The sequence below is a fragment of the Alosa pseudoharengus genome, unplaced genomic scaffold (genome assembly GCF_046254945.1).
Source record: "Alosa pseudoharengus isolate Yale_2024_CS ecotype anadromous, Long Island Sound unplaced genomic scaffold, YU_APseudo_1.1 YU_APseudo_1.1_scf_3, whole genome shotgun sequence".
NCBI lineage: Eukaryota > Metazoa > Chordata > Actinopteri > Clupeiformes > Clupeidae > Alosa > Alosa pseudoharengus.
The window spans coordinates 39,084,896-39,110,201 of NW_027468718.1; the positions used below are offsets into that span (position 1 = coordinate 39,084,896).

Genomic DNA, 25,306 nt, shown 5'->3' on the forward strand with positions numbered 1-25,306 from the left:
GCCATTTGTAACTTTGAATCCCTCCTCACGTTAAGCTATGGTCCAATAATGTGTTCACTAAAACACAAGTAACGTTATTTGTCGGGCTGATTCATAAATGGGCATACCGAGGTTGTCGACCTAGCAGGCTAGGTGGCGTCGCAAAACTAAGCAAGAGTTAACGTTAATGAAACTTAACATCGCCTTCTCCAGTGACAAAGTGTATTCAAATGAAGTTGCAACGATGATGGCGCCAATCACTGGTTACGTTATACCATTTGAAACAAGTAGGACTGTAAATGATGGTGACTATGGCTAACGTCACTTCGGATCTATATAGCAAGCAGAGCCCTTTTACTTTACCTATCAATTGGCTAATGCTAGCATGATGTAGCATGCTATGAGCTAATATACTTAGCATCTACGAAAGAACAGCACATATCTTTTTTCACAAAGAATCGGTCACAACTAACAACGATGTCTCTTACAAACAACTACACAATGTATGACTATCAATATGTATTTAGTCAGACTGTGATAAGATATAGCCTAATGATAATAACAGCAACACTTCTTTAGGTTAGATTATGTGTCGAAATCAGGTGTCGTTAAAATAAGTGAGCGATGACGTGGTAGTGTCTGCAGCCTAGACGGTAAAACATAATGGACAAAGTGTCGTGTTTGCAGCCAGCCAGCTGTCAATCATAGGTGTAAACACGCCCTTTTTAGATTTGTTAATATAACATTAAAAATAATAATTTCAGCAAGAAAAGAAAAATTGTGTGTATTGAAGCATCTTGAAAACTATTTTTTCGAATAAAAAGTTGTTGATACAAAAATAGTTTTAGGTGAGAAAAGTGACACGGAAAGTTGGCTACTTGGCCATTGAAATACATGGGGGTGGGCGGAGTTACACATTGTACTGCAGCCAGCCACCAGGGGGCTCTGGACTAACGCTCGCATCACTCTTAACAGACGGCACACTGTCCAGTTCTATAGAGTGTCCCAGTGACTTCCGTTTTACTTCCTCTACAAGGGACCTGTCTTTCAAAAAAATATGAACGGGAGTTAATGGAGAGATAACAATTATTTTTTGGTCCAGTTTGAATTGTGCCACGAATTTCACATATGATGTGTGCGAATTTAAAAGATAATTTTTCACGTCAAGAAAGTACTGTTGTTCGATAGACTTCAAAAGTTATGTTGGTTTTGTGCGAATCCGCTCAGTGGACTACATCTCTCATCTCGAACGATGTACGTCACCAACGTAATGAAACTATAAGATTAGCATGCTAGCTGTTATGCTAGTTAACGGTTGCATATTGCTGCCTGCTATGTCACTTAACAGTATCTAATGTACAGTCTATGGACGAATACAACTTACCTGATGTGTTTAATCCTCTGACTCATGGTATTTTCATCGGCAAGGAAAGCCCAATTAAGATCTGTTGCTGGTATGCTTGTACAATCTAGTGTGGCTGTGAATGAGCTAACGTCACTAGCGCGACTGATGGGTTTGTAGTCGTTGGAATTACGATCTTTCACAATGTTGTAATTCAATAGTTACGAAACAAACTGCAAATGTCTTTACATGAAAAATTGTCTTTAAAATTGACAAACATCATATGAGTAATTCAAGGCACAAGTCAACCGGGACCAGAAAATCATTTCTTTTTCGCCATAGACTGGCGTTCAAATTTTTTTTAAAAGGTGGACCTCCTAGGCCCTACGGTTCTCAAGATATTCACAGAAAACTGTCTCCGGCCACCTACAGGCCAGTTGGTGTATAGTAACATAAATTAATTTATTGTGTGGCCCCCCATGAACGGAATTCCACAAAATTTGGCGTGCATACAGAGGGTGTCATAATGATCCTACACTTCCAATTTCGTGCAGTTTTGACTATGTTAGGTCACAGATACCTTCAATTACAACACCTCATTTTTACTTTTTTGTGTTTAACTAGGTGGCGCTATACATGAAATGAGTGGTTATGGAATGGGTTGACATGGCCCCTTGAGATCAACATACAAAAAAAAAATGGTCCTCCTAAACCCTACGGTTTTCGAGATATTCACAGAAAACTGTGTCTGCCCTACCCTCCTTTCGTGCTTGTCCAGTCAAGCGGGGGGGGCTACAGATCAAAACGAAAAACGATGGTTCCATGCTATCCATGTGGGGTTACATGTCCACCAAGTTTCGTGTACCCCGGTCTTTCAGTGTCCCGGGACTCATTGACGGAAATTTGTGCATCGCTTCGCTGCGCGGCGGTCATAATTATATCCCGAGAAAAGTGGATTTTGAGGGGTACAGCACGAGCGCCCTCATGTGGAACCACAGAAGGAACTGCAACCAGTTCAGAAACCGGAAGTTTTCCGAGAGTGGCAGTTCTCCCCTTATTAGACATTCTCTGGTGCTACCTAGCACTGGTCTTCTGTGACCGCATAGACCGGACCTGGCTGGACCAACATTTTTTTAAATGGGACGGTCTAGCCCAAAAGAACGCCCTTACGTCATGAGCCCAAGTAGGCCTACTGATCTTTCTAACTCATGTTCGTGAAAAGCATCCTTTCAGATCAACGTGTTACGGTGTGTTTCCACCAAGCGGCAACATTCTAATTTGAACAATGAAGCCTACCCAGAAATGCGAAAAATTGCAATATATCGAAAATCCGCTAGGGGCAGGTCCCAAAAGGGAGCAAATGTCCATAGACCCCCATACATACAGTCGGATACAGGGATTAAAGTGAAAAAAAATCGTTCGACTGAACTTTTTTCAGGTCATAAGTCATACGTTGTTCATATCTACCTATAGAGATAGCACCCCTTTTGCAGTCGCGACCTATTGGTTTTTAATGTACAAAAAGATGCAAACAGCAAAGTAAAGGGAGTATTCACCTTATTCACACGCCGGCCATTGTTTAAACCAAAACGAGGCTACAGGGAACACTTACTATATAATTAATGCCACCTACAGGTGAATGCATAGAACATAACAATCATATAGTTTGTGTACCCTGTAGCCTAGTTTTAGCCGCCAATGGCCACCATGTGAATATGGCGAATTGAGTGTTCTTGATTGAGATTGAGTTTTCCTGATGAACAAAAATATATTTTAGTACCATCCCTGACCATTGCTGATTAGCCATTGCTGTTCTTTTCTACTGCAGCAATATTGTAGAAAGGCTTTAACACACTCTTATTTAATTACTTCAGGCCAAAAGTGTTTAAAGAAGATATTTTTTTCTTGTTAATATGCAATTCAACACCAAGTAAAATCTATAAAATCAAGTTTGCTAGACTTCCCATTTCCTCATCAAAGTAACGAATCAGAACATTTTAGATATTGTTCATATTTCCATTTGTTGCCTGAGTTTTACAGACAACTCAGTTTTCCAATGAGCAGCAATGTGTGTGCTCATGCATAAGGTCTGCGCATTTGATAACGACAATCTGGAGACGGCGCTTTTGTCTTCAGCAACAGATTGTATAAGGTTGACAAGAGGTTGCGATATGGTGAAGGACAGGTCGTGTTGCGCTATGAAAGAACATGCATAGCCTACTTTCTAAACGTAAAAACGGTCAGCCATAGATAAACGTAGCCTACCTCTGTGGTGGTGGCTAGTTGCACCAGGTAGGGAAGATGTCCTGAAGTGCACGAACGTTAACCTTATGGCGGTCTTCTGATTGGTGGCGTGCTAAAACGTTTTCCTATTGCATCCATAAACAATTTTCTTGCAGCGAACCGCGCAAAAGCAAACCCCTGGCACTTTAATTTCTTTACACCATGGCTTGTTAGTTCTCCTCCGTTTCCAACAGCTTCCCATCTCCATTTATTTTTTAACTTTTGACACCTGCCTTCCTTTAGCAACAACACATCCATGACAGCTAGTGGCCTTGCCAAATAGACGCACACAAATCATGACGCTAATATGCGAGGTTCTGGTAGGCCTACTGGTTATGGTTTTGTGCTATAAATTAATAATAATTTATAGCAACGTTTTAAGTTGACTATTTTAATTGCATGATTATTTTTTGTCAACATACACTCACAACCTACTGTCGTTAAAAGTGAGACCTAAGCAAAATAGGCTACAAGGCTGTCTGTGCGTCACAAACACGACTGACCCCCTTACTCGACAGTTCGCGATCAATATTATTATTATTTTATGTTAACACGCTCAGACAAAACCTTCCGTCGCAAATTGTGAAAAACATTGTTGTCATAATAGACGGGACAATAAATTGCATAGGCTACGGTTTATATTGCGTCGCTTTACACATAATGTTAGTTGCATTGATTAAAAACTGTAACAATAATAGTAGCCTACATCGGGTGGCATAGCAGGCTATCTGTTCAAGTCATAGGTGACACCCAAAATGAATGACCTCCCCTGACAAGAGTTCGCGATAGTAAGAAATTGTCTACATTGATGCACGGAAAGAACACAGCCTACGCTTCATCTCATATCCAAAAAAGTTAAACGGATTGGCCAACCTCATCAGCTGTCTCGATTGTGTCACTATAATCCAACTTTTAGACCGTTATAGTCCTCCATACGTGTTCTTTTTGTTTAATCAAACGCTCAAGACAAGTGTGTATCTACAACATAAACCAAGCGAAACTCATGGCTGACGTAGGCTATCTTCTTGAGCGGTCACTGATTGAGACACAGAAAGTTCTCAAGAACACTATTAGGTCTTAAACATTTGCCTAATATTTGTAGTTGCCTTAAAAAAGGAAAAGCAAAGGTGACAGTCCCCCCCCCCCTCCTATTTCTTTCTCATCGGATCTGCATCGATCTCAAATATGACATTTCTAAAATCAAATTGACGGAAATCCGTCCTACGACGGAGAACTTTAATCCTTGCGGATACTAGTCATAATCGTGGTTACCGCCCCCAGTTGCCGTGGTTACCGTGGCTGAAAAGCCCCCGAGGGGGAAAACATTCGTTTAGATTGCATGTAAACTAATGGAGGTGCACCGGCTTGAGTACAGAAAGCACCTATAAAAATATTAAATCTTTTAGCAAACATCACTAAACGGCACAAACACGTTTCAACTGAGAGTTATCTGTGTGTCAAGGAGGTTAAGGGTAACATTAAGTTCCCTCATTTTGCTAATTCCAGTTAAACGGCCAGAACTGTCTCGAGTGTACTCATTGTATAACTGCTTTCAATGGCCGGACTGTGTAGCTCGGTTTAGCAAGCTAACCCTTTTGCCTTAACATCACATACTCTCAAGTTGCATCTGAATTTATTCTCACATGAATGCACATTCTCTACAATGGCCGTGGGAATAGTTTTAACAAGTAATGTGTACCAGTTGGTTATGTTACACTGACGATATAAAGTTAGCCAGTTAGCAACCTAATGATGCTACCATTGAATATAGCTTCCAGAGAAATTTGTCGTCAACATTGGGCAATCGAGGGTGAATTAAGTTGTTAGCATACACTGGGCAGTTAAGTAAACACAATTCCTTCAAATTATTGTGTTCAGAAACAAGCAGAACTCCACCTGAATGTAAAACGAATGTATAAAGTCTAACTGTTAGCTAGTTCGCCCATTGACTTCCATTGTTTGAGGTTAGCATGATTTCCCCCTCGTGGGGGGCGGTAACCTTTCCGAACGTCTTAACCGACTGTATCTATGTTAAAATGTCCGTTTTCACAGCATAAATTCATGCTTTTACAGGATGGTCCCATGTACTTTTATTGTATTTGTTGGTAGTTCCCGAGTGCCTGACAACTGTGAGGGGGGTGAATTTTTTTCTAACTCGTTAGTTTAGATCGCATTTAGATATTAAATGTATGAATAATTAAGGGCGTGGTTAACTTGATTGACGGCTGGTGTCGAGGCAGCAGACGACGTCACTAGCTGAGTGGAGGAAACTCCGAAATTAGGCTATGTCTTGGCTGTGATCCTAAACACCACATTCTTTCTAAAAATGTTTATTCAAATATCTGTCATAAAATGGGTTGCTATTAACTGAAGCCCACTAACCGACACTTTAAGAAGACTTCGCTCCAGTTTTTCAGGTAAGTGACATTCCACTACTATTTCACGTAGTAGATGTTAGCATTATAGCATCCATGTTAGTGGGCACTGTAGTGCTAGGCTACGTTAGCGTCAAATCATTTCAAATAAGTTTATGTCGAAAATGATGACCGAATGGCTGAAGCACACACATAAATTTAGTTAACTTGAATAAAGTTAACGTTAGTGAAAACCGATTGTGCTCCCGTTGTGAGTTAGCTTAACGTTTGCCATACTAGCCAGGTGTTTGAGTCAATGATCAGACAGCTGTAACGTTAAGCACGTTATAGTTAGTTCACAAACATACTGGGGTAACAACGCATGTGTTCTCGTCAAAAAACCTTTTGTAAATACTCTGTGTGAATGCTTAGTCCGTTGTCAATTTATATAGTCTTTGGGTTGTCACATTTAAGATAGAAAAGCGTTCGTTCAGATGATAACTTCAGCAGAAGCATTAGCTAACGTTAGTGGAGGTAAAATTGTGAACCACTATGAACCATATGTTGAACATGGAGCTGATAACGAGCGATAACGTTAGCTAGTCACCATAACTGTTGTTAGTTATAACTGACGTCTGAAACTCTTATTGATGCCGTTTATTTGTGAAACACAAATTTGAAACAACACTTCTTGTCTATGCAAAGTTTCCCTGTAGGTGATCCAGACAGGCTGGGTGCTGGAGAGGGCTCTGGACTCCTAACTTCACTTCTCGTCTGTGCAGTCGACTCAGAAGCATCACTTCAGTACTGATTCCGTGGTACTTTGACATTTTTCATACATTTAAATAGAGCAACCTACTGGATTCAATAGGCCTAGTTGTCTATTCCAGACATGGTTAGCATACTGAACAAACATGAATGCATTTCAGACATTTAGAACGGCCTTTTATTGTGAGCAGTCGGGGGCACATCTGTGCAATAATTATCATGACCTCTTTTGATAAGTCACACATGGAAAGTAGCCTTTAAATCAGCAGGTTTTGGTTGGATACAGATTGGATAATTAAAGAATATGGCATCAGTGACTGGCTATTGTTTGACTGGACCTTGGCCTAACTGTTAATAACTACCTCAATGGGATGTAGATATGAGCTTACACTGTTCCAATGAAAACATTAAAATACAAGAAATGGTTGTTCTACAGAACTTTAAAAACACCAAATTTGGTTTTGCTTATTGCCTGCATAAACAGGACATGTGCAAATAGTTGAATACGCCGGTCCTGTCCCCATTCAGCTAACGGCTCCCACACACAGCTGCGTGCTTCGCGTTGCTGGAGACGCATCCTATTCACTTTACATGGGCTCACGTGATCCGTTGCCGAACTGAATTGTGGGTCCGTCGCGTCGCATTTCTCCCGCCGCTCGCGTTGAGGAGTTCAGCTGTTGCTGCACCGACAGACGGCACCGGCCAATCAAGCCAATCTACGGACGGCACCAACCAATCACATTACGGTTTTACTTCAAGTCATTTGCATAGCTACCGTCGGGAACACCCACTGGCATGCATTGACGGAACGCAGCTGTGTGTGGGAGCCGTAAGTGTTCTGTGAGTTTGTTCATTATACATATTGGGAGTATTTTTTAGCTTAATTTGTGAGCACTTGTTCATAGTTTGCACTAAGTTCAAAGATGTGACATATACCAATATTTCTGTTTTCAGATCTGGAACATCTTGAAATCCTACCAGATGGGGCACAAGTCATTGAGCAGTGGCAGCTTCTGACTTCAAAGACTTTGTTCACCAGCAGACCCCTTGATTACCTTTATTTACAGCATTTGCATCTGTCAGTCATATGTATTGACTATGTACTAGCTTAGTACATATTAGTTTTTGTTATTTTAGTTTCGCAAATTCAGTGGTTACCTGTAATGCTCAAGATATACAAGTAAAAAATCACCTTTACTTTTGCATCTGGGTCTTCAATTCAACCTACCGACTGAAGCTGACAGATTTGTATAAATGTTTTTGAGAGCACAGGCAAATTGGTTTGATAGATAGATAGATACTTTATTGATCTCCAAGGGGAAATTCAAGGTCTCAGTAGCATACAGACATCACACACAACATGCACTTACAGCAGAAATGGTAAATATAAGTATAAACATATAACAAAACTCCACTGTACAATACAGTTGAAGATAAGAAAAACTAACAAAACTAAATACTGGCATGAGTTTTAATGTAATTCACAGTTCAGAAAAGTTCCATAAACATTTCAACAAGTTCAAGTGTAGTGCCATTAACAGTAAGTTTGCTTTCTGATATTTAAAGAACAGAAATGGGTTTGGCATAAGTAAAGGGTAGGTGTAACATTCATCAATAGACATCAAGTTAAATGTACTGTATAGTCTCAATGGGTTCAATATCACCACACCCCAGCCAAAGCACTTCACCTGGACCTCTAGTCCCAGGTTAAGAGCCCATGGACCTCCTTGCCGCCTCCTCCCCATGGTGAACTGCAAAAACAGAAAGGTAAACATTTTATTAGTCATACCTACTTACAAAATGTTACAATAATGCAAACCAACACCACTTGTTGTAATCAACAAAAGTACAGTTGTACAATGCTGTAGTACTATTGTGCGATTTGAAATGGGTCTTAAGTGACAAAGTACACTAATATTGGCATTGTTATGCCAAACACCGGACACTGTAACTGGATTTAACGTTTTGATAATAGCCTGACAAGGGGAAATAAGGCAAGCTAACCGAACATGAACGCTGGATCGTGAAATGGCCACCGATGAGAAATTTCAATGTCATCTTAGACCAAACTACCACTGACAACTTTAGAGCAATATAGCGATTTCAAAACGTGATATTAAGAGTTAATCAAAAATAATTAATGATGTACAAGTTAACTAATACCCTACGATTTTGTTATCAATTCACACCATACGTTGACAGATACAGCGAGCTGGCTGATGTTATCGTAAATTAATTAACGTTACAATGATGGCTGCCACTGAGGATATGAGATGGATAACGTTAATTACAAAACAATAAAGGCAAAGATACATTTTTGTCAGTATGAGTTGCTGAACCTGTAAACTGCTAAGTTACTCTACGTGAGTTGGTGAACCTGTAACGTTAAATTACTCTACGTTATTTGACCGTAACTTCAGCAAGGGAGGGATAGCTAACGTTAGTTTATTTTACCTAGAAGCAAGAATCTGCAAACTCAACTCTTCATTCTCAACTTTTCAACCGTTCATCCGAATTTAACCTTTCAGCATACAACATTAAAAAGTGTCTGAACATGGCATTAAGAAATATACATGAACTTCACGTTAGCAGATCAAACTTACCAGCAATGTTACAGCAACGTCTGTGCCAGTCCATCTTGTAGGCCTAACGTTAGCTGAGGCTGCTCAGCTGACGACGAGGCGGGTTCACCGGCTTGCTCAGTCTCATACAAAGTCCCGCCCTTTTACCCATATATGGATTGGCTAGGAGGTAGGCGGGGTTAGGATTTCCCAAGGTTTCCCAAGATGGCGCCGCCCATACCCCCCATAAACGGCTTCATAACCGTTCTTCAGAAAATCTATGGGTGACGTCACAGACGCTTTGTCCATATTTTTTACAGTCTATGGTTTCCACACAGCGAAACACCTCGCGATTTTCGGGCAGCGAAATTTCGCCTTGGGGGCGTGACGGCGAAACCGCTAACCTTTTGACTGCAGTGTCTAGCCAGTGGTGGCAAGCGAGCTAATTAGGCTAATTCAAACGTTTAAGAACTTAAAGCAACACCAAAGAGTTTTTTGTACCTTAAAATAATGTTTCCAAAATCGTTTCAGTGGTTCATCAACTCGTAACAGGGTGAACGGCACTTTCTGCATTCGCTTCGCGGCCCTCTATCGGCTATAACCGCACTATGTAAGTTTGCCGGATCGGGTAGCGGATCTAGTTCGATGGAATGAGACATAAGAAACTACAAATTTGACTTGCATCTGATGTCGCAATACATCGTACTTTCATAAAATCATGCAACATATTCTACCTTGTCTGTGGACATTGTTATTTGCAAAGCTGGTGCTGGATAAACAAATAGTGCGTGCGACAGAGGAAAAGTTCTTTGGTGTTGCTTTAATGAAGATATCCAGGGGTCTTTATGCCTCGACTAAGTTGATGTTGCCTATAAACAACAATTAATGTTCATAGAAACAAGGTCAATAAGACATAATATATTTCATACCTGTGTTGCAGCATGTAGCCTAGCTGTCTAGCTAGGTTTACAATGCAATCCAATGTCCTAAAATACTAGCATTTTGCCTGTCAGCTAGCTAAAAAAAATCGAGTGCTTAAACTAACATATATAGTGGTCTATTTAGTGGTGTATGTGCTCTGACTAAGTTCGTGTGGCATATAAACCACAATTCGTGTTGATAAGTGCCAATGTTCGTGTAGAAACATTTTAATCACATACACATTTTCGTGTTACAGCTCAGGTAGTCTCCGCCATCTTGGTCAGACTTTTTTGTAACTCCCGCCTCCAAACACAAAGACGCGGACCTGATTGGTTCTCGAATGGTCCTCATTTAAATAAAGGGGTTGCTGGTTCAAACCCCGACCAGTAGGCACGGCTGAAGTGCCCTTGAGCAAGGCACCTACTGTAACCCCTCACTGCTCCCCGAGCGTCGCTGTTGTTGCAGGCAGCTCACTGCGCCGGGATTAGTGTGTGCTTCACCTCACTGTGTGTTCACTGTGTGCTGAGTGTGTTTCACTAATTCACGGATTGGGATAAATGCAGAGACCAAATTTCCCTCACGGGATCAAAAGAGTATACTCATATTAATGTGAAAAAAAAGGATTTTCATATAACACCATGACTAGACTACCTTCACATCTGCTTTTTATAGATATTGGGACAAAGAAATGCTAAAAATAGGGGGAAAATGCAATATTTTAGAGACCAATGAAGCTAGAGATATCAGACTGGTACCAAAAGATGCGCAATAGCCACGTTTCTATTCAACTTTCATTGACACTGTAGGCCTAAATGCATTATTTTGGAAGTTATTTACGAAAAACTGATTTTTCCAGAGCGGGTTTACAGGCTCTGCTAAGAAGCAACTTTAGAGGCTTGGTGGACCCCTTAGATACTATTCAATCCAGCTAATATTCTACACATTTTCTTTTCATTAGTATTGTCACATTTTAAAATTGGGTACAAGTTGAATTTCCAAAATTGGGGCAAATGATGCACCCTAATATATATATATATATATATATATATACACACACACACACATATGTATATGCCATATATTTGTTAATATCAACTCTGAAGTGTCAAGTGTCTAAAGTTTGATTATCTTTTCAGGTGGAGCGGTCACTTGAGCAGCCATTGATAAGGGAGACGCAGTGCAACTACTTTACAAACCTAGACCATTGTGCCTATCAATGTTTTTTGAACGGCCTGTTTTCTGATCTGGTTCCTTTTCCATGCTTACAGTATACAGGCAGGCCTTTTTACATTATTCCCCATACCAACTTCTATGTACAAAGTTACCTTTACAAACCTAGACCAGTGTGCCTATCAATGTTTTTTTTTTTTTTTATGTTTTCTGATGTTCCGGCCTGTTCTGGTTCCGGTATATTAAATTATAAAGTTATGAAGGACATCATCCATGTGTAATACAATTGTACTTTATTCTTTAGATAGATAGACATCCAGTAGCTTATACATACACACACATACACGTAAAACATCAAATCACTCAGGTATGTAAAAGTAAAGAGCATGAGAAGTGATTATAAGGTCTGACAGGGACTGATCCTGTGATACATTGACCATGATAAGGTGCTATGGTAACAATACAAGTTCGCATATTGTATAGATTTGTAAAGATGACTAATAATATTGATTAAGGTTTTATATTCATAAAGATGAACAATAATAGTGGTTAAGGTTTTGTATAGATGCATAAAGATGAACAATAATGATGGTAAAGTATGTGTATAGATTCATAAAGATGAACAATAATGATGATAAAGTATTTGTATAGATTCGTGAAGATGAACAATAATGATGGTAAAGGTTGTGTATAGATTCACAAAGATTAACAATAATGATCCGAACATATTTTCTGCAGTAGGTTTCTGGGCCATAAACACCGCTTTAAATGTATCATAATCTGGGAACCCTGTATAAAATGAAATCTGTTTATCGTCACCTTGAAAATCTGAAATCAAAAACTGTTTTTGTTGAAGCTCTAAAATGAAAAGTTCTTGATCACCGATGGTCTTGCGGGCTTCCTCAAGTTGATCTTGAAGTGAGGGAGGCAGTGCAGCATATTCATGGTCTGGGTGCGGAGGGGGTGTCTTCACTGGAAGTATAAGAGAAACATATTGATGGACACATTAGGTCTTTTACAAGGATATTCATGCTCAATTCATATATCCAATTACACCTTGTCGATCATGGAGATCCGTGGAAACATTACTGGAAATCATCAACAGAGAAATACTGTCCCTACACAGTTAATAAATGCATTACAAACTAGTAACTTAATTCATCTAAACAACACTCCTCTCTGGTCTGTTTCAACTTGGTCATGCCAGTCTTGCTTTTCACAAGGCAGTCTGGGAGGAAATGCTCCGAGCACACTTGTGTATGTGTTTATCTGCATCAGCAAATAAAATGTACTCATATAAGCATTTATACATGTATCATTTTATTGATCAGACTCAATGTGACTCCTGTACATCCTCCTCCTAGCTAGGAAAACTGACGTGACGTGTTCCCTAGGTTAGCTTGTGCCTAGAAGCTAACATGGTCACTCAGAATATGCTTATACTACTGAATCTGTGATGGTAGATTTTAATAACATAGGCTACTACTAATTTAGGACTAGGCTGTATATTTCAACAACCTGTCTTTCTGCCTTAATCTATCAATTAAAACTTGCTAGTTCTAGTTAGCTGCTAGCGATACAAGCTAGTTATGGAGACGGCTCAGCCTTACAGCACCAGACATATAATAAAACTTACCTTAAAATTACGACCAGGATCCCTTCTGATGTTTATTATCCATTGTCGACGTAGTCCCTGATCTTTGGGAAAACGGTGAAACGTTTGTCCTCTGTTTGATTTTTTCCTGTGTGATTAAGTGCATTGGGGAACACAGCAGTGTGAGAAATCGCGTTGTGAGAAATCCCGGAAGTGGTTAGTGTACCCCTCAGGCTCGGTGGAACGTTCAAGGTGAATAAGGCGAATAGGCTACAATAATATGAACTAGAATTGCGGTTCCGAGGAACTGCAAGAGTGGGTTTGATCTGGGGCACGGAACTCGGCCTCATCCAAGGATTCCAACGGTACCTCATTTATGAAAATCGGGCACATGGATCAAAAGTTATCTGCATCAACGCAACATCCAATAAGCTAAAACGCATAAATAACGTGGTTGCTATGCTGGTTGCTAGGGCAATCATGCTGGTTGCTCAGGTGGTCGCTAGGTTAGAAGGCCAGTGCCTCCTGAGAGGCCTGAAGGGTCAGTTCTGAGGTTGTTGACTGCTGAAACCGAAAAATGGACTGCATTTTCTTAAAAGACAATGTGACTGAAGTGCGGGCAAAGTTTGCACAGAAATGTACGACTTTTCCCACCCTCATCGACCATGTCATAAAACTTGTTTAAATGATCACACGACGCCTCCTTGCTGCTTTGTCGTCTACATCAGCCTTTCTCAAACTTCTTTGACCTGAGGCCCAGTCAAGGCATACTTTGGGGTCATAGGGCCCACCTACATGAACCCACCCCCTCCTCCCACCCCCCATCAAATTGTAAAATCATCACAATTATTATTATTTTTATACTATATTGCTATACATGCACTTCAAAACAGTCAATGTTTAAAGTGCTAAGATTGTTCACAAAAGTTTGTGAAAGCATGCACATCAGAGTACTGCTTTACTAATGTAAAATATAATTAGGCCTACACTAGTTTCATTGTTTTTGCATTGTTGCATGATGCTTGCATGAGAAATACTTCTCAAAACAACAGCAATTATATGGGTGCCGTTGTTTTGGGATGTTTCCCTCATGCAAGCATCATACACTGATAGAGTATATATATGCTATTTAATTACATTTCATTTGAATGCCTGAATGTAAGAATCAGCGCTTCGCGCTGTCTCATCTTTTTTTACATTACCTTTACACTTAGTGCTGGCAAGGCATTGAACTGGGCTTCATTCAAGGATTCCAACGGTACCTCATTCATGAAAATCGGACATACTGGTCAAAAGTTACATGCACACACCTTCATATACACAGACAGCCCAGCCCAGTCCATTATAGCTCTGCCAGGTGGCTTAGAACTCTTCCAGGTGCAAGCTTAAGCAATTAGAGCTGTGATGTCACAATCGAAATTTGAATTCTGAACATTCCGCCATTCATTTCAATGGGCCCAAAAAACGCAGAAAAACGGGAATACCGCGAAAACGACAAGGGCCAGCGACACGAAATCAACAAGCAAGTTACACCGGTTCGGGCCTGAATTTTTGGAGTTCGAACCGCGTCGATAGCACAAACGGTCTAGGAGCAGTAGTTCGGCCAAAAAGTGGGTGAATAGGAAGATATAATAATAACTAGAATTGCGGTTCCGAGGAACTGCAAGAGTGGGTTTGATCAGGGGCATGGAACTCGGCCTCATCCAAGGATTCCAACGGTACCTCATTTATGAAAATCGGACATACGGGTCAAAAGTTACATGCACACACCTTCATATACACAGACAGCCCAGCCCAGCCCATTATAGCTCTGCCAGGTGGCTTAGAACTCTTCCAGGTGCAAGCTTAAGCAATTAGAGCTGTGATGTCACAATCGAAATTTGAATTCTGAACATTCCGCCATTCATTTCAATGGGCCCAAAAAACGCAGAAAAACGGGAATACCGCGAAAACGACAAGGGCCAGCGACACGAAATCAACAAGCAAGTTACACCGGTTCGGGCCTGAATTTTTGGAGTTCGAACCGCGTCGATAGCTCAAACGGTCTAGGAGCAGTAGTTCGGCCAAAAAGTGGGTGAACAGGAATAATAAATAACTAGAATTGCGGTTCCGAGGAACTGCAAGAGTGGGTTTGATCAGTGGCACGGAACTCGGCCTCATCCAAGGATTCCAACGGTACCTCATTTATGAAAATCGGGCACACGGATCAAAAGTTGTCTGCATTAACGCAACATCCAATAAGCTAAAACGCATAAATAACATGGTTGCTATGCTGGTTGCTATGGTGGTCGCTAGGTTGACATTACAGGGGTGGTTTCTAGGTTGTTGCTAGGGTAATTAGTTAGTTGCTAGTAAGCCATCTTAAGCTGACTGCATAAAGTGATTATTTTAAGAGATACATTTTCAAACCAGAACTGTGTATAGGTCATGGTTAAAAACGTATCAGAATCTCAGAAATAATCACGTAATGCAGCCAGTTTAAGATTTTTTAAGAAGTCAGATTTTTTAAAGGCAATCAAATTTCTGCTGACTCTCTTCTGGCTGCGGTTAAAGGCCAGCGCCTCCTGAGAGGCCTGAAGGGTCAGTTCTGAGGTTGTTGGCTGCTGGAACCGAAAAAAGGACTGCATTTTCTTAAAAGACAATGTGACTGAAGTGCGGGCAAAGTTTGCACAGAAGTGTACGATTTTTCCCACCCTCATCGACCTCGTCATAAAACTTGTTTAAATGATCACACGACGCCTCCTTGCTGCTTTGTTGTCTACATCAGCATTTCTCAAACTTCTTTGACCTGAGGCCCAGTCAAGGCATACTTTGGGGTCATAGGGCCCACCTACATGAACCCACCCCCTCCTCCCAACCCCTATCAAATTGTAATGATATCACAATTATTATTTTTATACTATATTGCCTACATGCACTTCAAAACAGTCAATGTTTAAAGTGCTAAGATTGTTTACAAAAGTTTGTGAAAGCATGCACATCAGAGTACTGCTTTACTAATGTAAAATATAATTAGGCCTACACTAGTTTCATTGTTTTTGCATTGTTGCATGATTGATATGCTATTTAATTACATTTCATTTGAATGCCTGAATGTAAGAATTCAGGAAACACAATACCAGCTTTTAACATTTCAGTTGTTTACTAGTTTATGTAAATCACATAACACATGAACTGTTTACATACTACTGATAGCCCATTACTGTACACAATAATACTGTGCCCATTCATTAACATTAAACATCAGGCGTCTTGTTTACACATTTAAACCATATTTGCACTTCGAAATTTGCTTCCAAATTGTAGTAACTACATCTACGAAGTCTAAGGAAGATATCTATGAACATACTACATGGTTAAGATACATTTTGACAGAACTACAGACTTCGTGAAAGTAGCCTAGTAGCCCTACATAAAAGGCTCAATTAACTTCATTGCAAAATCGCGGTTGGTCTGTTTACACACTAAAACCATATTTACACTTCGAAATTCGCTTCCAAATTGTAGTAACTACATCTACGAAGTCTAAGGAAGATAATCATGTAGTCTGTTCATAGATAAGATACATTTTGACAGAACTACAGACTTCGTGAAAGTAGCCTAGAAGCCCTACATAAAAGGCTCCATTAACTTCATTGCAAAATCGCGGTTGGTCTGTTTACACACTAAAACCATATTTACACTTCGAAACTCGCTTCCAAATTGTAGTAACTACATCTACGAAGTCTAAGGAAGATAACCTTGTAGTCTGTTCAACGATAAGATACATTTTGACAGAACTACAGACCTCGTAAAAGTAGTACCTAAAATTAGTGTGATAAATGGCCATCACGTAGCCTAAAGCATATAGCACAAGCATATGACAACAGCAAATAGCTAACGTTTACGTTAGCCTAACTTACTTATCGTTGACGTTGACCCGACACGTTTATAAGTTAGACCTTAGACTGATAAGGACGTCCATCAAAATTCCGTGTGTATCCTGTGTATCTTTCGTGCTGCTATCCTGTTGCCTTTTCCCTGTTGTTCCGGCAACAAGGTTTTTACGCGATATTTGCCACATCCCAGAGAGTTGTTGTTTGGTGGGTCAGGTGACGAGCCGTCGAATCACAGCACAGCACCCAGAATGCATTGCAACACACCGTCTAGAAGGGACTCAGCGTTAGGTCGGCTTTAAATAGCATACAGAACCTATAGTAATATAACGGTGTCTGTAAGCTCCACAGATCGTGGCAAGACAATTGAATTGATTGAGGACTTCTTGCCGGGCAATGATGAGTAACTTAACATAGGTGTGTAATGTGTGTATGTGCATAATATCTGTATGAAAGTGTGTTTCTCAATATAATAATCTGTACACATGACTAAGTTCAAATGGAGCTAGTTGGGTATAGGACTGGGCTGAATGGATTGGTGAAATACTTTATTTATTTATTTTTTTAATGACCTATATGAACATGGTTTGGCTTTAAAAAACATGACCTTTACACCTAGTGCTGGCAAGGCATTGAACTGGGCTGAATGGATTTGGAAAATATATATATATTTTTTTTAATGACCTGTATCAATATGGTTTGGCTTTAAAAAAAAGATGAGACAGCGCTTCGCGCTGTCTCATCTTTTTTTACATTACCTTTACACTTAGTGCTGGCAATTGAACTGGGCTTCATTCAAGGATTCCAACGGTACCTCATTCATGAAAATCGGACATACGGGTCAAAAGTTACATGCACACACCTTCATATACACAGACAGCCCAGCCCAGCCCATTAGAGCTCTGCCAGGTGGCTTAGAACTCTTCCAGGTGCAAGCTTAAGCAATTAGAGCTGTGATGTCACAATCGAATTAGAATCCTTGAACATTCCGCCATTCATTTCAATGGGGCCGAAAAACGCAGAAAAACGGGAATACCGCGAAAACGACAAGGGCCAGCGACACGAAATTAACAAGCAAGTTACACCGGTTCGGGCCGCGTCGATAGCTCAAACGGTCTAGGAGCAGTAGTTCGGCCAAAAAGTGGGTGAAAAGGAATAATAAATAAAGTAAACTTAAGAAGAACAATAGTGGGTTTGATCCAGCAAGACCACAGCAAGCCATGCTGTGGTCTTGCTGGATCAAACCCACTAATAATAATAATAAGAAAACTTAAGAAGAACAATAGTGGGCTTGCTGGATCAAACCCACTAATAAAGAAAACTTAAGAAGAACAATAGTGGGCTTGCTGGATCAAACCCACTAATAATAAGAAAACTTAAGAAGAACAATAGTGGGCTTGCTGGATCAAACCCACTAATAAAGAAAACTTAAGAAGAACAATAGTGGGCTTGCTGGATCAAACCCACTAATAATAAGAAAACTTAAGAAGAACAATAGTGGGCTTGCTGGATCAAACCCACTAACTAGGCTAAACCGTGGTAAAGTTGGTTTTATATTGGACGTTGGATATTCGACACATTCGAAAAATCTATTTAGCACTGACTTCGAGGGTCGAGTTTGTGTCAAACCAACTTTAATGTGTTTAAACAAGGCCTGCCTATATTACACAAAGCTTCTTTTGTCCAAAAACCCATGTTTTGATTTTATGAATTTTTTAGGCTGATAAAAGATTTCAATCTATTATGCGGCTTCACCTTTTGACTTACCCATACTAAAACACATCTCCTGAACTCGGCTTACTGCCCTTTCTAGTACACAAAGCTTCTTTTTCCCTAAAACCTACTCTTTGATTTTATAAAATTTTTAATGTTAAATGTTTCAAATCTATTATGCGGCTTGCCCTTTTGACCTACCCATGTCAAAACACATCTGGTGAACTCGGATTACTGCTCTATATAGTACACAAAGCTTCTTTTTCCCAAAAATCCATTCTTTGATTTTATAAATATTTTTTAATGTAAAAAAAATGCTTTAAATCTATTATGCGGCTTGACCTTTTGACCTACCCATGTCAAAACACATCTGTTGCACTCAGCTAACTGCCCTTCATAGTACACAAAGCTTATTTTGTCCAAAAACTTACTCTTTGATTTTATATAAATTTTTTACTATTCAAAAATGCTATAAATCTATTATGCGGCTTGACCTTTTGACCTACCCATGTCTAAACACATCTGCTGCACTCAGCTAACTGCCCTACATAGTACACAAAGCTTCTTTTTTCCAAAAATGCACTCTTTGATTTTATATTATTTTTTTATTATTCAAAAATGCTATAAATCTATTATGTGCCTTCACCTTTTGACCTACCCATGTCAAAACACATCTGCTGCACTCAGCTAACTGCCCTACATAATACACAAAGCTTCTTTTTTCCAGAAACTCACTCTTTGATTTTATATTAATTTTTTACTATTCAAAAATGCTATAAATCTATTATGCGGCTTGACCTTTTGACCTACCCATGTCAAAACACATCTGTTGCACTCAGCTAACTGGCCTTCATAGTACACAAAGCTTCTTTTTTCCAAAAACTCACTCTTTGATTTTATATAAATTTTTTTACTATTCAAAAATGCAAAAAAACAAGCTACCTCTTTGTAGGTAGACATACATCATTTATATTTATTAAGTTAACTATATTTTGTTTTCCATCCAAAGTTCCATTTGGCTGTGTAAATCAACTGGATTTTTTAATATTTTCAATAAATGTATAATATAGATTTATAGCATTTTTTGATAATAAAACATCGGTAACACTTTATAATAACTACACACAATTCATCATTTATTAAGCCTTTGTTACTTATTAGTTAATGGTTTGTTCATCATTAGTATTTTCTAATTTATCATCAGTAAAGCATTTGTTCACACAGTTATAAATAATTTGTTCATAGTAAATAAGCCTATATCTAAAATATGTTGATACATTATTGTTAATACTTAATAAATGATGCAATAATATGTTTTTGATTAAGTAATATTTCCATTATTTAACAGTTGTAACATACACATGCACTAATGATTAGTTAGGGTGAGGATACATATTTTATAAACCACTTCCTAATACTATAATTCATAATTAACTCAGGAGTTACAAGTGGTTAGTTAATGATATTTTGTGAGCTCATCTAAAGTGAGGACTTTTTATGCCTTGCAACACATTTACAAATGAGTTATAAAGTTTACACATGCATTTATTGGAAATATTACTTCATCAACAAAATATTATTGCAAAATGTATTAAGTATTAACAATAATTCATAAACATATTTTAGATATAGGCGTATTTACTATGAACAAACTATTTATAAGTGTGTGTACAAATACTTTGTTTATGAGAATCAACATAGGAACAATGCTTTACAAATGATGAACAAAGCATTTTGTAATAGTTTGCAACTGGTTTATAATAAGAAAATGATTTCATTATAAGTGGTTGTTTCATTACTTATTAAGTATAAATCATGTACTTACAAAATATTTTTGGATAGGCTTATTTACTATGAACAAACCATTTATAATTGTGTGAACAAATGCTTTACTGATGATAAATTATGTATGAACAAGAAACTACTAATGATGAACAAACCATTAACTAATAAGTAACAAAGGCTTAATAAATGATGAATTGTGTGTAGTTATTATAAAGTGTTACCAAAACATCTATAAAATCAAAGAGTGGGCTTTGGAAAAAATAAGCTTTGTGTACTATGTAGGGCAGTTAGCTGAGTGCAGCAGATGTGTTTTGACATGGGTAGGTCAAAAAGTGAAGGCGCATAATAGATTTATAGCATTTTTGAATAGTAAAATATTAATATAAAATCAAAGAGTGAGTTTTTGGAAAAAATAAGTTTTGTGTACTATGTAGGGCAGTTAGCTGAGTGTAGCAGATGTGTTTTGACATGGGTAGGTCAAAAGGTGAAGGCGCATAATAGATTTATAGCATTTTTTAATAGTAAAAAAATAATATAAAATCAAAGAAAGAGTTTTTGAAAAAAATAGGCTTTGTGTACTATGTAGGGCAGTTAGCCGAGTGCAGCAGATGTGTTTTGACATGGGTAGGTCAAAAGGTGAAGGCACATAATAGATTTATAGCATTTTTGAATAGTAAAAAATTAATATAAAATCAAAGAGTGAGTTTTTGAAAAAAAGAAGCTTTGTGTACTATGAAGGCCAGTTAGCTGAGTGCAACAGATGTGTTTTGACATGGGTAAGTCGAAAGGGGAAGCCGCATAATAGATTTATAGCATTTTTTAATAGTAAAAAATTTATATAAAATCAAAGAGTATGTTTTTGAAAAAAAGAAGCTTTGTGTACTATGTAGGCAAGTTAGCTGAGTACAACAGATGTGTTTTGACATGGGTAGGTCAAAAGGTGAAGGCACATAATAGATTTATAGCATTTTTATAAAATAAAAAAATAATATAAAATCAAAGAGTGAGTTTTTGGAAAAAAGAAGCTTTGTGTATTATGTAGGGCAGTTAGCTGAGTGCGGCAGATGTGTTTTGACATGGGTAGGTCAAAATGTCAGGTCGCATAATAGATTTATAGCATTTTTGAATAGTAAAAAATTAATATAAAATCAAAGAGTGCATTTTTGAAAAAAAGAAGCTTTGTGTACTATGTAGGGCAGTTAGCAGAGTGCAGCAGATGTGTTTTGACATGGGTAGGTCAAAAGGTGAAGGCACATAATAGATTTATAGCATTTTTGAATAGTAACAAATTTATATAAAATCAAAGAGTAAGTTTTTGAAAAAAAGAAGCTTTGTGTACTATGTAGGGCAGTTAACTGAGTGCAGCAGATGTGTTTTGACATGGGTAGGTCAAAAGGTGAAGGCACATAATAGATTTATAGCATTTTTGAATAGTAACAAATTTATATAAAATCAAAGAGTAAGTTTTTGAAAAAAAGAAGCTTTGTGTACTATGTAGGGCAGTTAACCGAGTGCAGCAGATGTGTTTTGACATGGGTTGGTCAAAAGGTCAATTCGCATAATAGATTTATAGCATTTTTGAATAGTAAAAAATTTATATAAAATCAAAGAGTGAGTTTTTGAAAAAAAGAAGCTTTGTGTACTATGAAGGCCAGTTAGCTGAGTGCAACAGATGTGTTTTGACATGGGTAAGTCGAAAGGGGAAGCCGCATAATAGATTTATAGCATTTTTTAATAGTAAAAAATTTATATAAAATCAAAGAGTATGTTTTTGAAAAAAAGAAGCTTTGTGTACTATGTAGGCAAGTTAGCTGAGTGCAACAGATGTGTTTTGACATGGGTAGGTCAAAAGGTGAAGGCACATAATAGATTTATAGCATTTTTATAAAATAAAAAAATAATATAAAATCAAAGAGTGAGTTTTTGGAAAAAAGAAGCTTTGTGTATTATGTAGGGCAGTTAGCTGAGTGCGGCAGATGTGTTTTGACATGGGTAGGTCAAAATGTCAGGTCGCATAATAGATTTATAGCATTTTTGAATAGTAAAAAATTAATATAAAATCAAAGAGTGCGTTTTTGAAAAAAAGAAGCTTTGTGTACTATGTAGGGCAGTTAGCAGAGTGCAGCAGATGTGTTTTGACATGGGTAGGTCAAAAGGTGAAGGCACATAATAGATTTATAGCATTTTTGAATAGTAACAAATTTATATAAAATCAAAGAGTAAGTTTTTGAAAAAAAGAAGCTTTGTGTACTATGTAGGGCAGTTAACTGAGTGCAGCAGATGTGTTTTGACATGGGTTGGTCAAAAGGTCAATTCGCATAATAGATTTATAGCATTTTTGAATAGTAAAAAATTAATATAAAATCAAAGAGTGAGTTTTTGAAAAAAAGAAGCTTTGTGTACTATGAAGGCCAGTTAGCTGAGTGCAACAGATGTGTTTTGACATGGGTAAGTCGAAAGGGGAAGCCGCATAATAGATTTATAGCATTTTTGAATAGTAAAAAATTTATATAAAATCAAAGAGTACGTTTTTGAAAAAAAGAAGCTTTGTGTACTATGTAGGCAAGTTAGCTGAGTGCAACAGATGTGTTTTGACATGGGTAGGTCAAAAGGTGAAGGCACATAATAGATTTATAGCATTTTTATAAAGTAAAAAAATAATATAAAATCAAAGAGTGAGTTTTTGGAAAAAATAAGCTTTGTGTATTATGTAGGGCAGTTAGCTGAGTGCGGCAGATGTTTTTTGACATGGGTAGGTCAAAATGTCAGGTCGCATAATAGATTTATAGCATTTTAAAATCAAAGAGTGCGTTTTTGAAAAAAAGAAGCTTTGTGTACTATGTAGGGCAGTTAGCTGAGTGCAGCAGATGTGTTTTGACATGGGTAGGTCGAAAGGTAAAGGCACATAATAGATTTATAGCATTTTTGAATAGTAAAAAAATAATATAAAATCAAAGAGTGCATTTTTGGAAAAAATAAGCTTTGTGTACTATGTAGGGCAGTTAGCCGAGTGCAACAGATGTGTTTTGACATGGTTAGGTCAAAAGGTCAAGCCGCATAATAGATTGAAAGCATTTAAAGCATTTTTTTTACATAAAAAAATATTTATAAAATCAAAGAATGGATTTTTGGGAAAAAGAAGCTTTGTGTACTATATAGAGCAGTAATCCGAGTTCACCAGATGTGTTTTGACATGGGTAGGTCAAAAGGGAAAGCCGCATAATAGATTTGAAACATTTAACATTAAAAATTGTATAAAATCAAAGAGTAGGTTTTAGGGAAAAATAAGCTTTGTGTACTAGAAAGGGCAGTAAGCCGAGTTCAGGAGATGTGTTTTAGTATGGGTAAGTCAAAAGGTGAAGCCGCATAATAGATTGAAATCTTTTATCAGCCTAAAAAATTCATAAAATCAAAACATGGGTTTTTGGACAAAAGAAGCTTTGTGTAATATAGGCAGGCCTTGTTTAAACACATTAAAGTTGACACAAATTTGACCCTCGTAGTCAGTGCTAAATAGATTTTTCGAATGTGTCGAATATCCAACGTCCAATATAAAACCAACAACCACGGTCTAGGCTAACCGAGAGAGAGCAATCATCAATCCATTCGAATTATTAAAAAGATATATTATGCAAGTCCTTCCAAACTAAAAGGATTGATTTTTTTTAGCTGCTGCTCCTTCCCTATCATTTAGCATGTTTACATTGATTAATTTAGCAGACACGTCCTAAGAACAACATTCAGGCTACAGTGCAAAGGAAACGTTATCAAGGAATTAATTGCGGCATCTGTCAATATTAATTTAAGACTAGTCAAAAATGTGATAGGAGGGTACATGCCCATATAGCCTTTGCCTGCCTCGTCCATCTCCAATTTTAAATAATTTGTTCACCCACCAGCTAACAAGCAATCACACAACTGTCGAGAGATGGCGATTTCAAAGGGAGTTGGATAGCATATTCATGTGAGTAGCCTTGGCCTTTTTCTTTCTAGCCTGGTTAAAACCAAACTTTAAAGAGGTAGGTGGGCATGGGCAGCGTAATTTCTTTCTCTGATTGCTGACATGTAGGCTAATTTCAAAAACTTAGGAGGGAATATCAACAGTTACGGTAGCCTGGCTAGGACGGCAGGATAACGTATATAACCTGACAGCTGTGATGGTTGAGTAACTTATGGTGGTGACCTAATGGTCGTTTGCAGACATATCTGATTGAATGCATCATATTGCACTTCATCTTACTTGTTAACTGACCTGGATTGTAGACCGATACGTTTTTCCAACTGCAACGTTGACAAATATCTTTGTGGTTCAGCTGATGAGCATCCATTTAGCAAGAGGTTTCTTGCTGTGCTGTGTTGTTGTAGGGCTATGCCTTTCATTATCTCGATCATGCACAAAGCATCATGACCACATGCCTTTGCAACAAAATAGATCGATATAGTAGGCTATTTTCTTAATGCACGTTTACTTTGTTAGTGATCAGAATTGCTTTAGGCTTACTGGCTATGTTAGGCTAGGCTACACCACCTCGCGAAAACTATGTTGTGATCTACAGCGGCATCGTGTGTGTCAGGCTGCGGTTCAAACACATTCATTTGAACTGATGAAATTGTAGGCTATTTGCTGCTTTGCTAATGGACAAATTAATAATTTATCAAAATTAATTTGTTATTATCCGTCCATATAAGTTAGATGTCACAAACAGACGCTTTAATAAACCTTTGGTGGATGTAATCCTCCCTTGAACTAATTATAGCCTTTATGCAAAATGCCATCTAGTTTATTTCAATGTGTTGTTTAACGGTCTTCTAGCTTAAGTCGTGGAAAATATAATAATAGACTACTGACCAGTGATCATATCTGAGCATGTTAATATGACTTGCTGATAAATCATTTCAATTTGAAATGTTTGAACAGATTTATTTAGGAAGTGGTTTTAAATTTAGGTTTGATAGGAAAT

General features: G+C 38.1%; 1 protein-coding gene and 1 long non-coding RNA gene across 3 annotated transcripts in view; one reads left to right on the plus strand and one right to left on the minus strand.

Moving 5' to 3' along the window:
• LOC143100768 (disabled homolog 2-like) overlaps window positions 1-25,306 on the minus strand; it is a 281,849-nt gene that overhangs the window by 158,305 nt on the left and 98,238 nt on the right. The gene's annotated exons all lie outside the window — the stretch shown is intronic.
• LOC143100769 (uncharacterized) lies at window positions 5,954-7,804 on the plus strand. The gene is made up of 3 exons (XR_012981936.1): window positions 5,954-6,021; window positions 6,664-6,776; window positions 7,681-7,804. It is a non-coding gene; the product is annotated as an uncharacterized LOC143100769 (long non-coding RNA).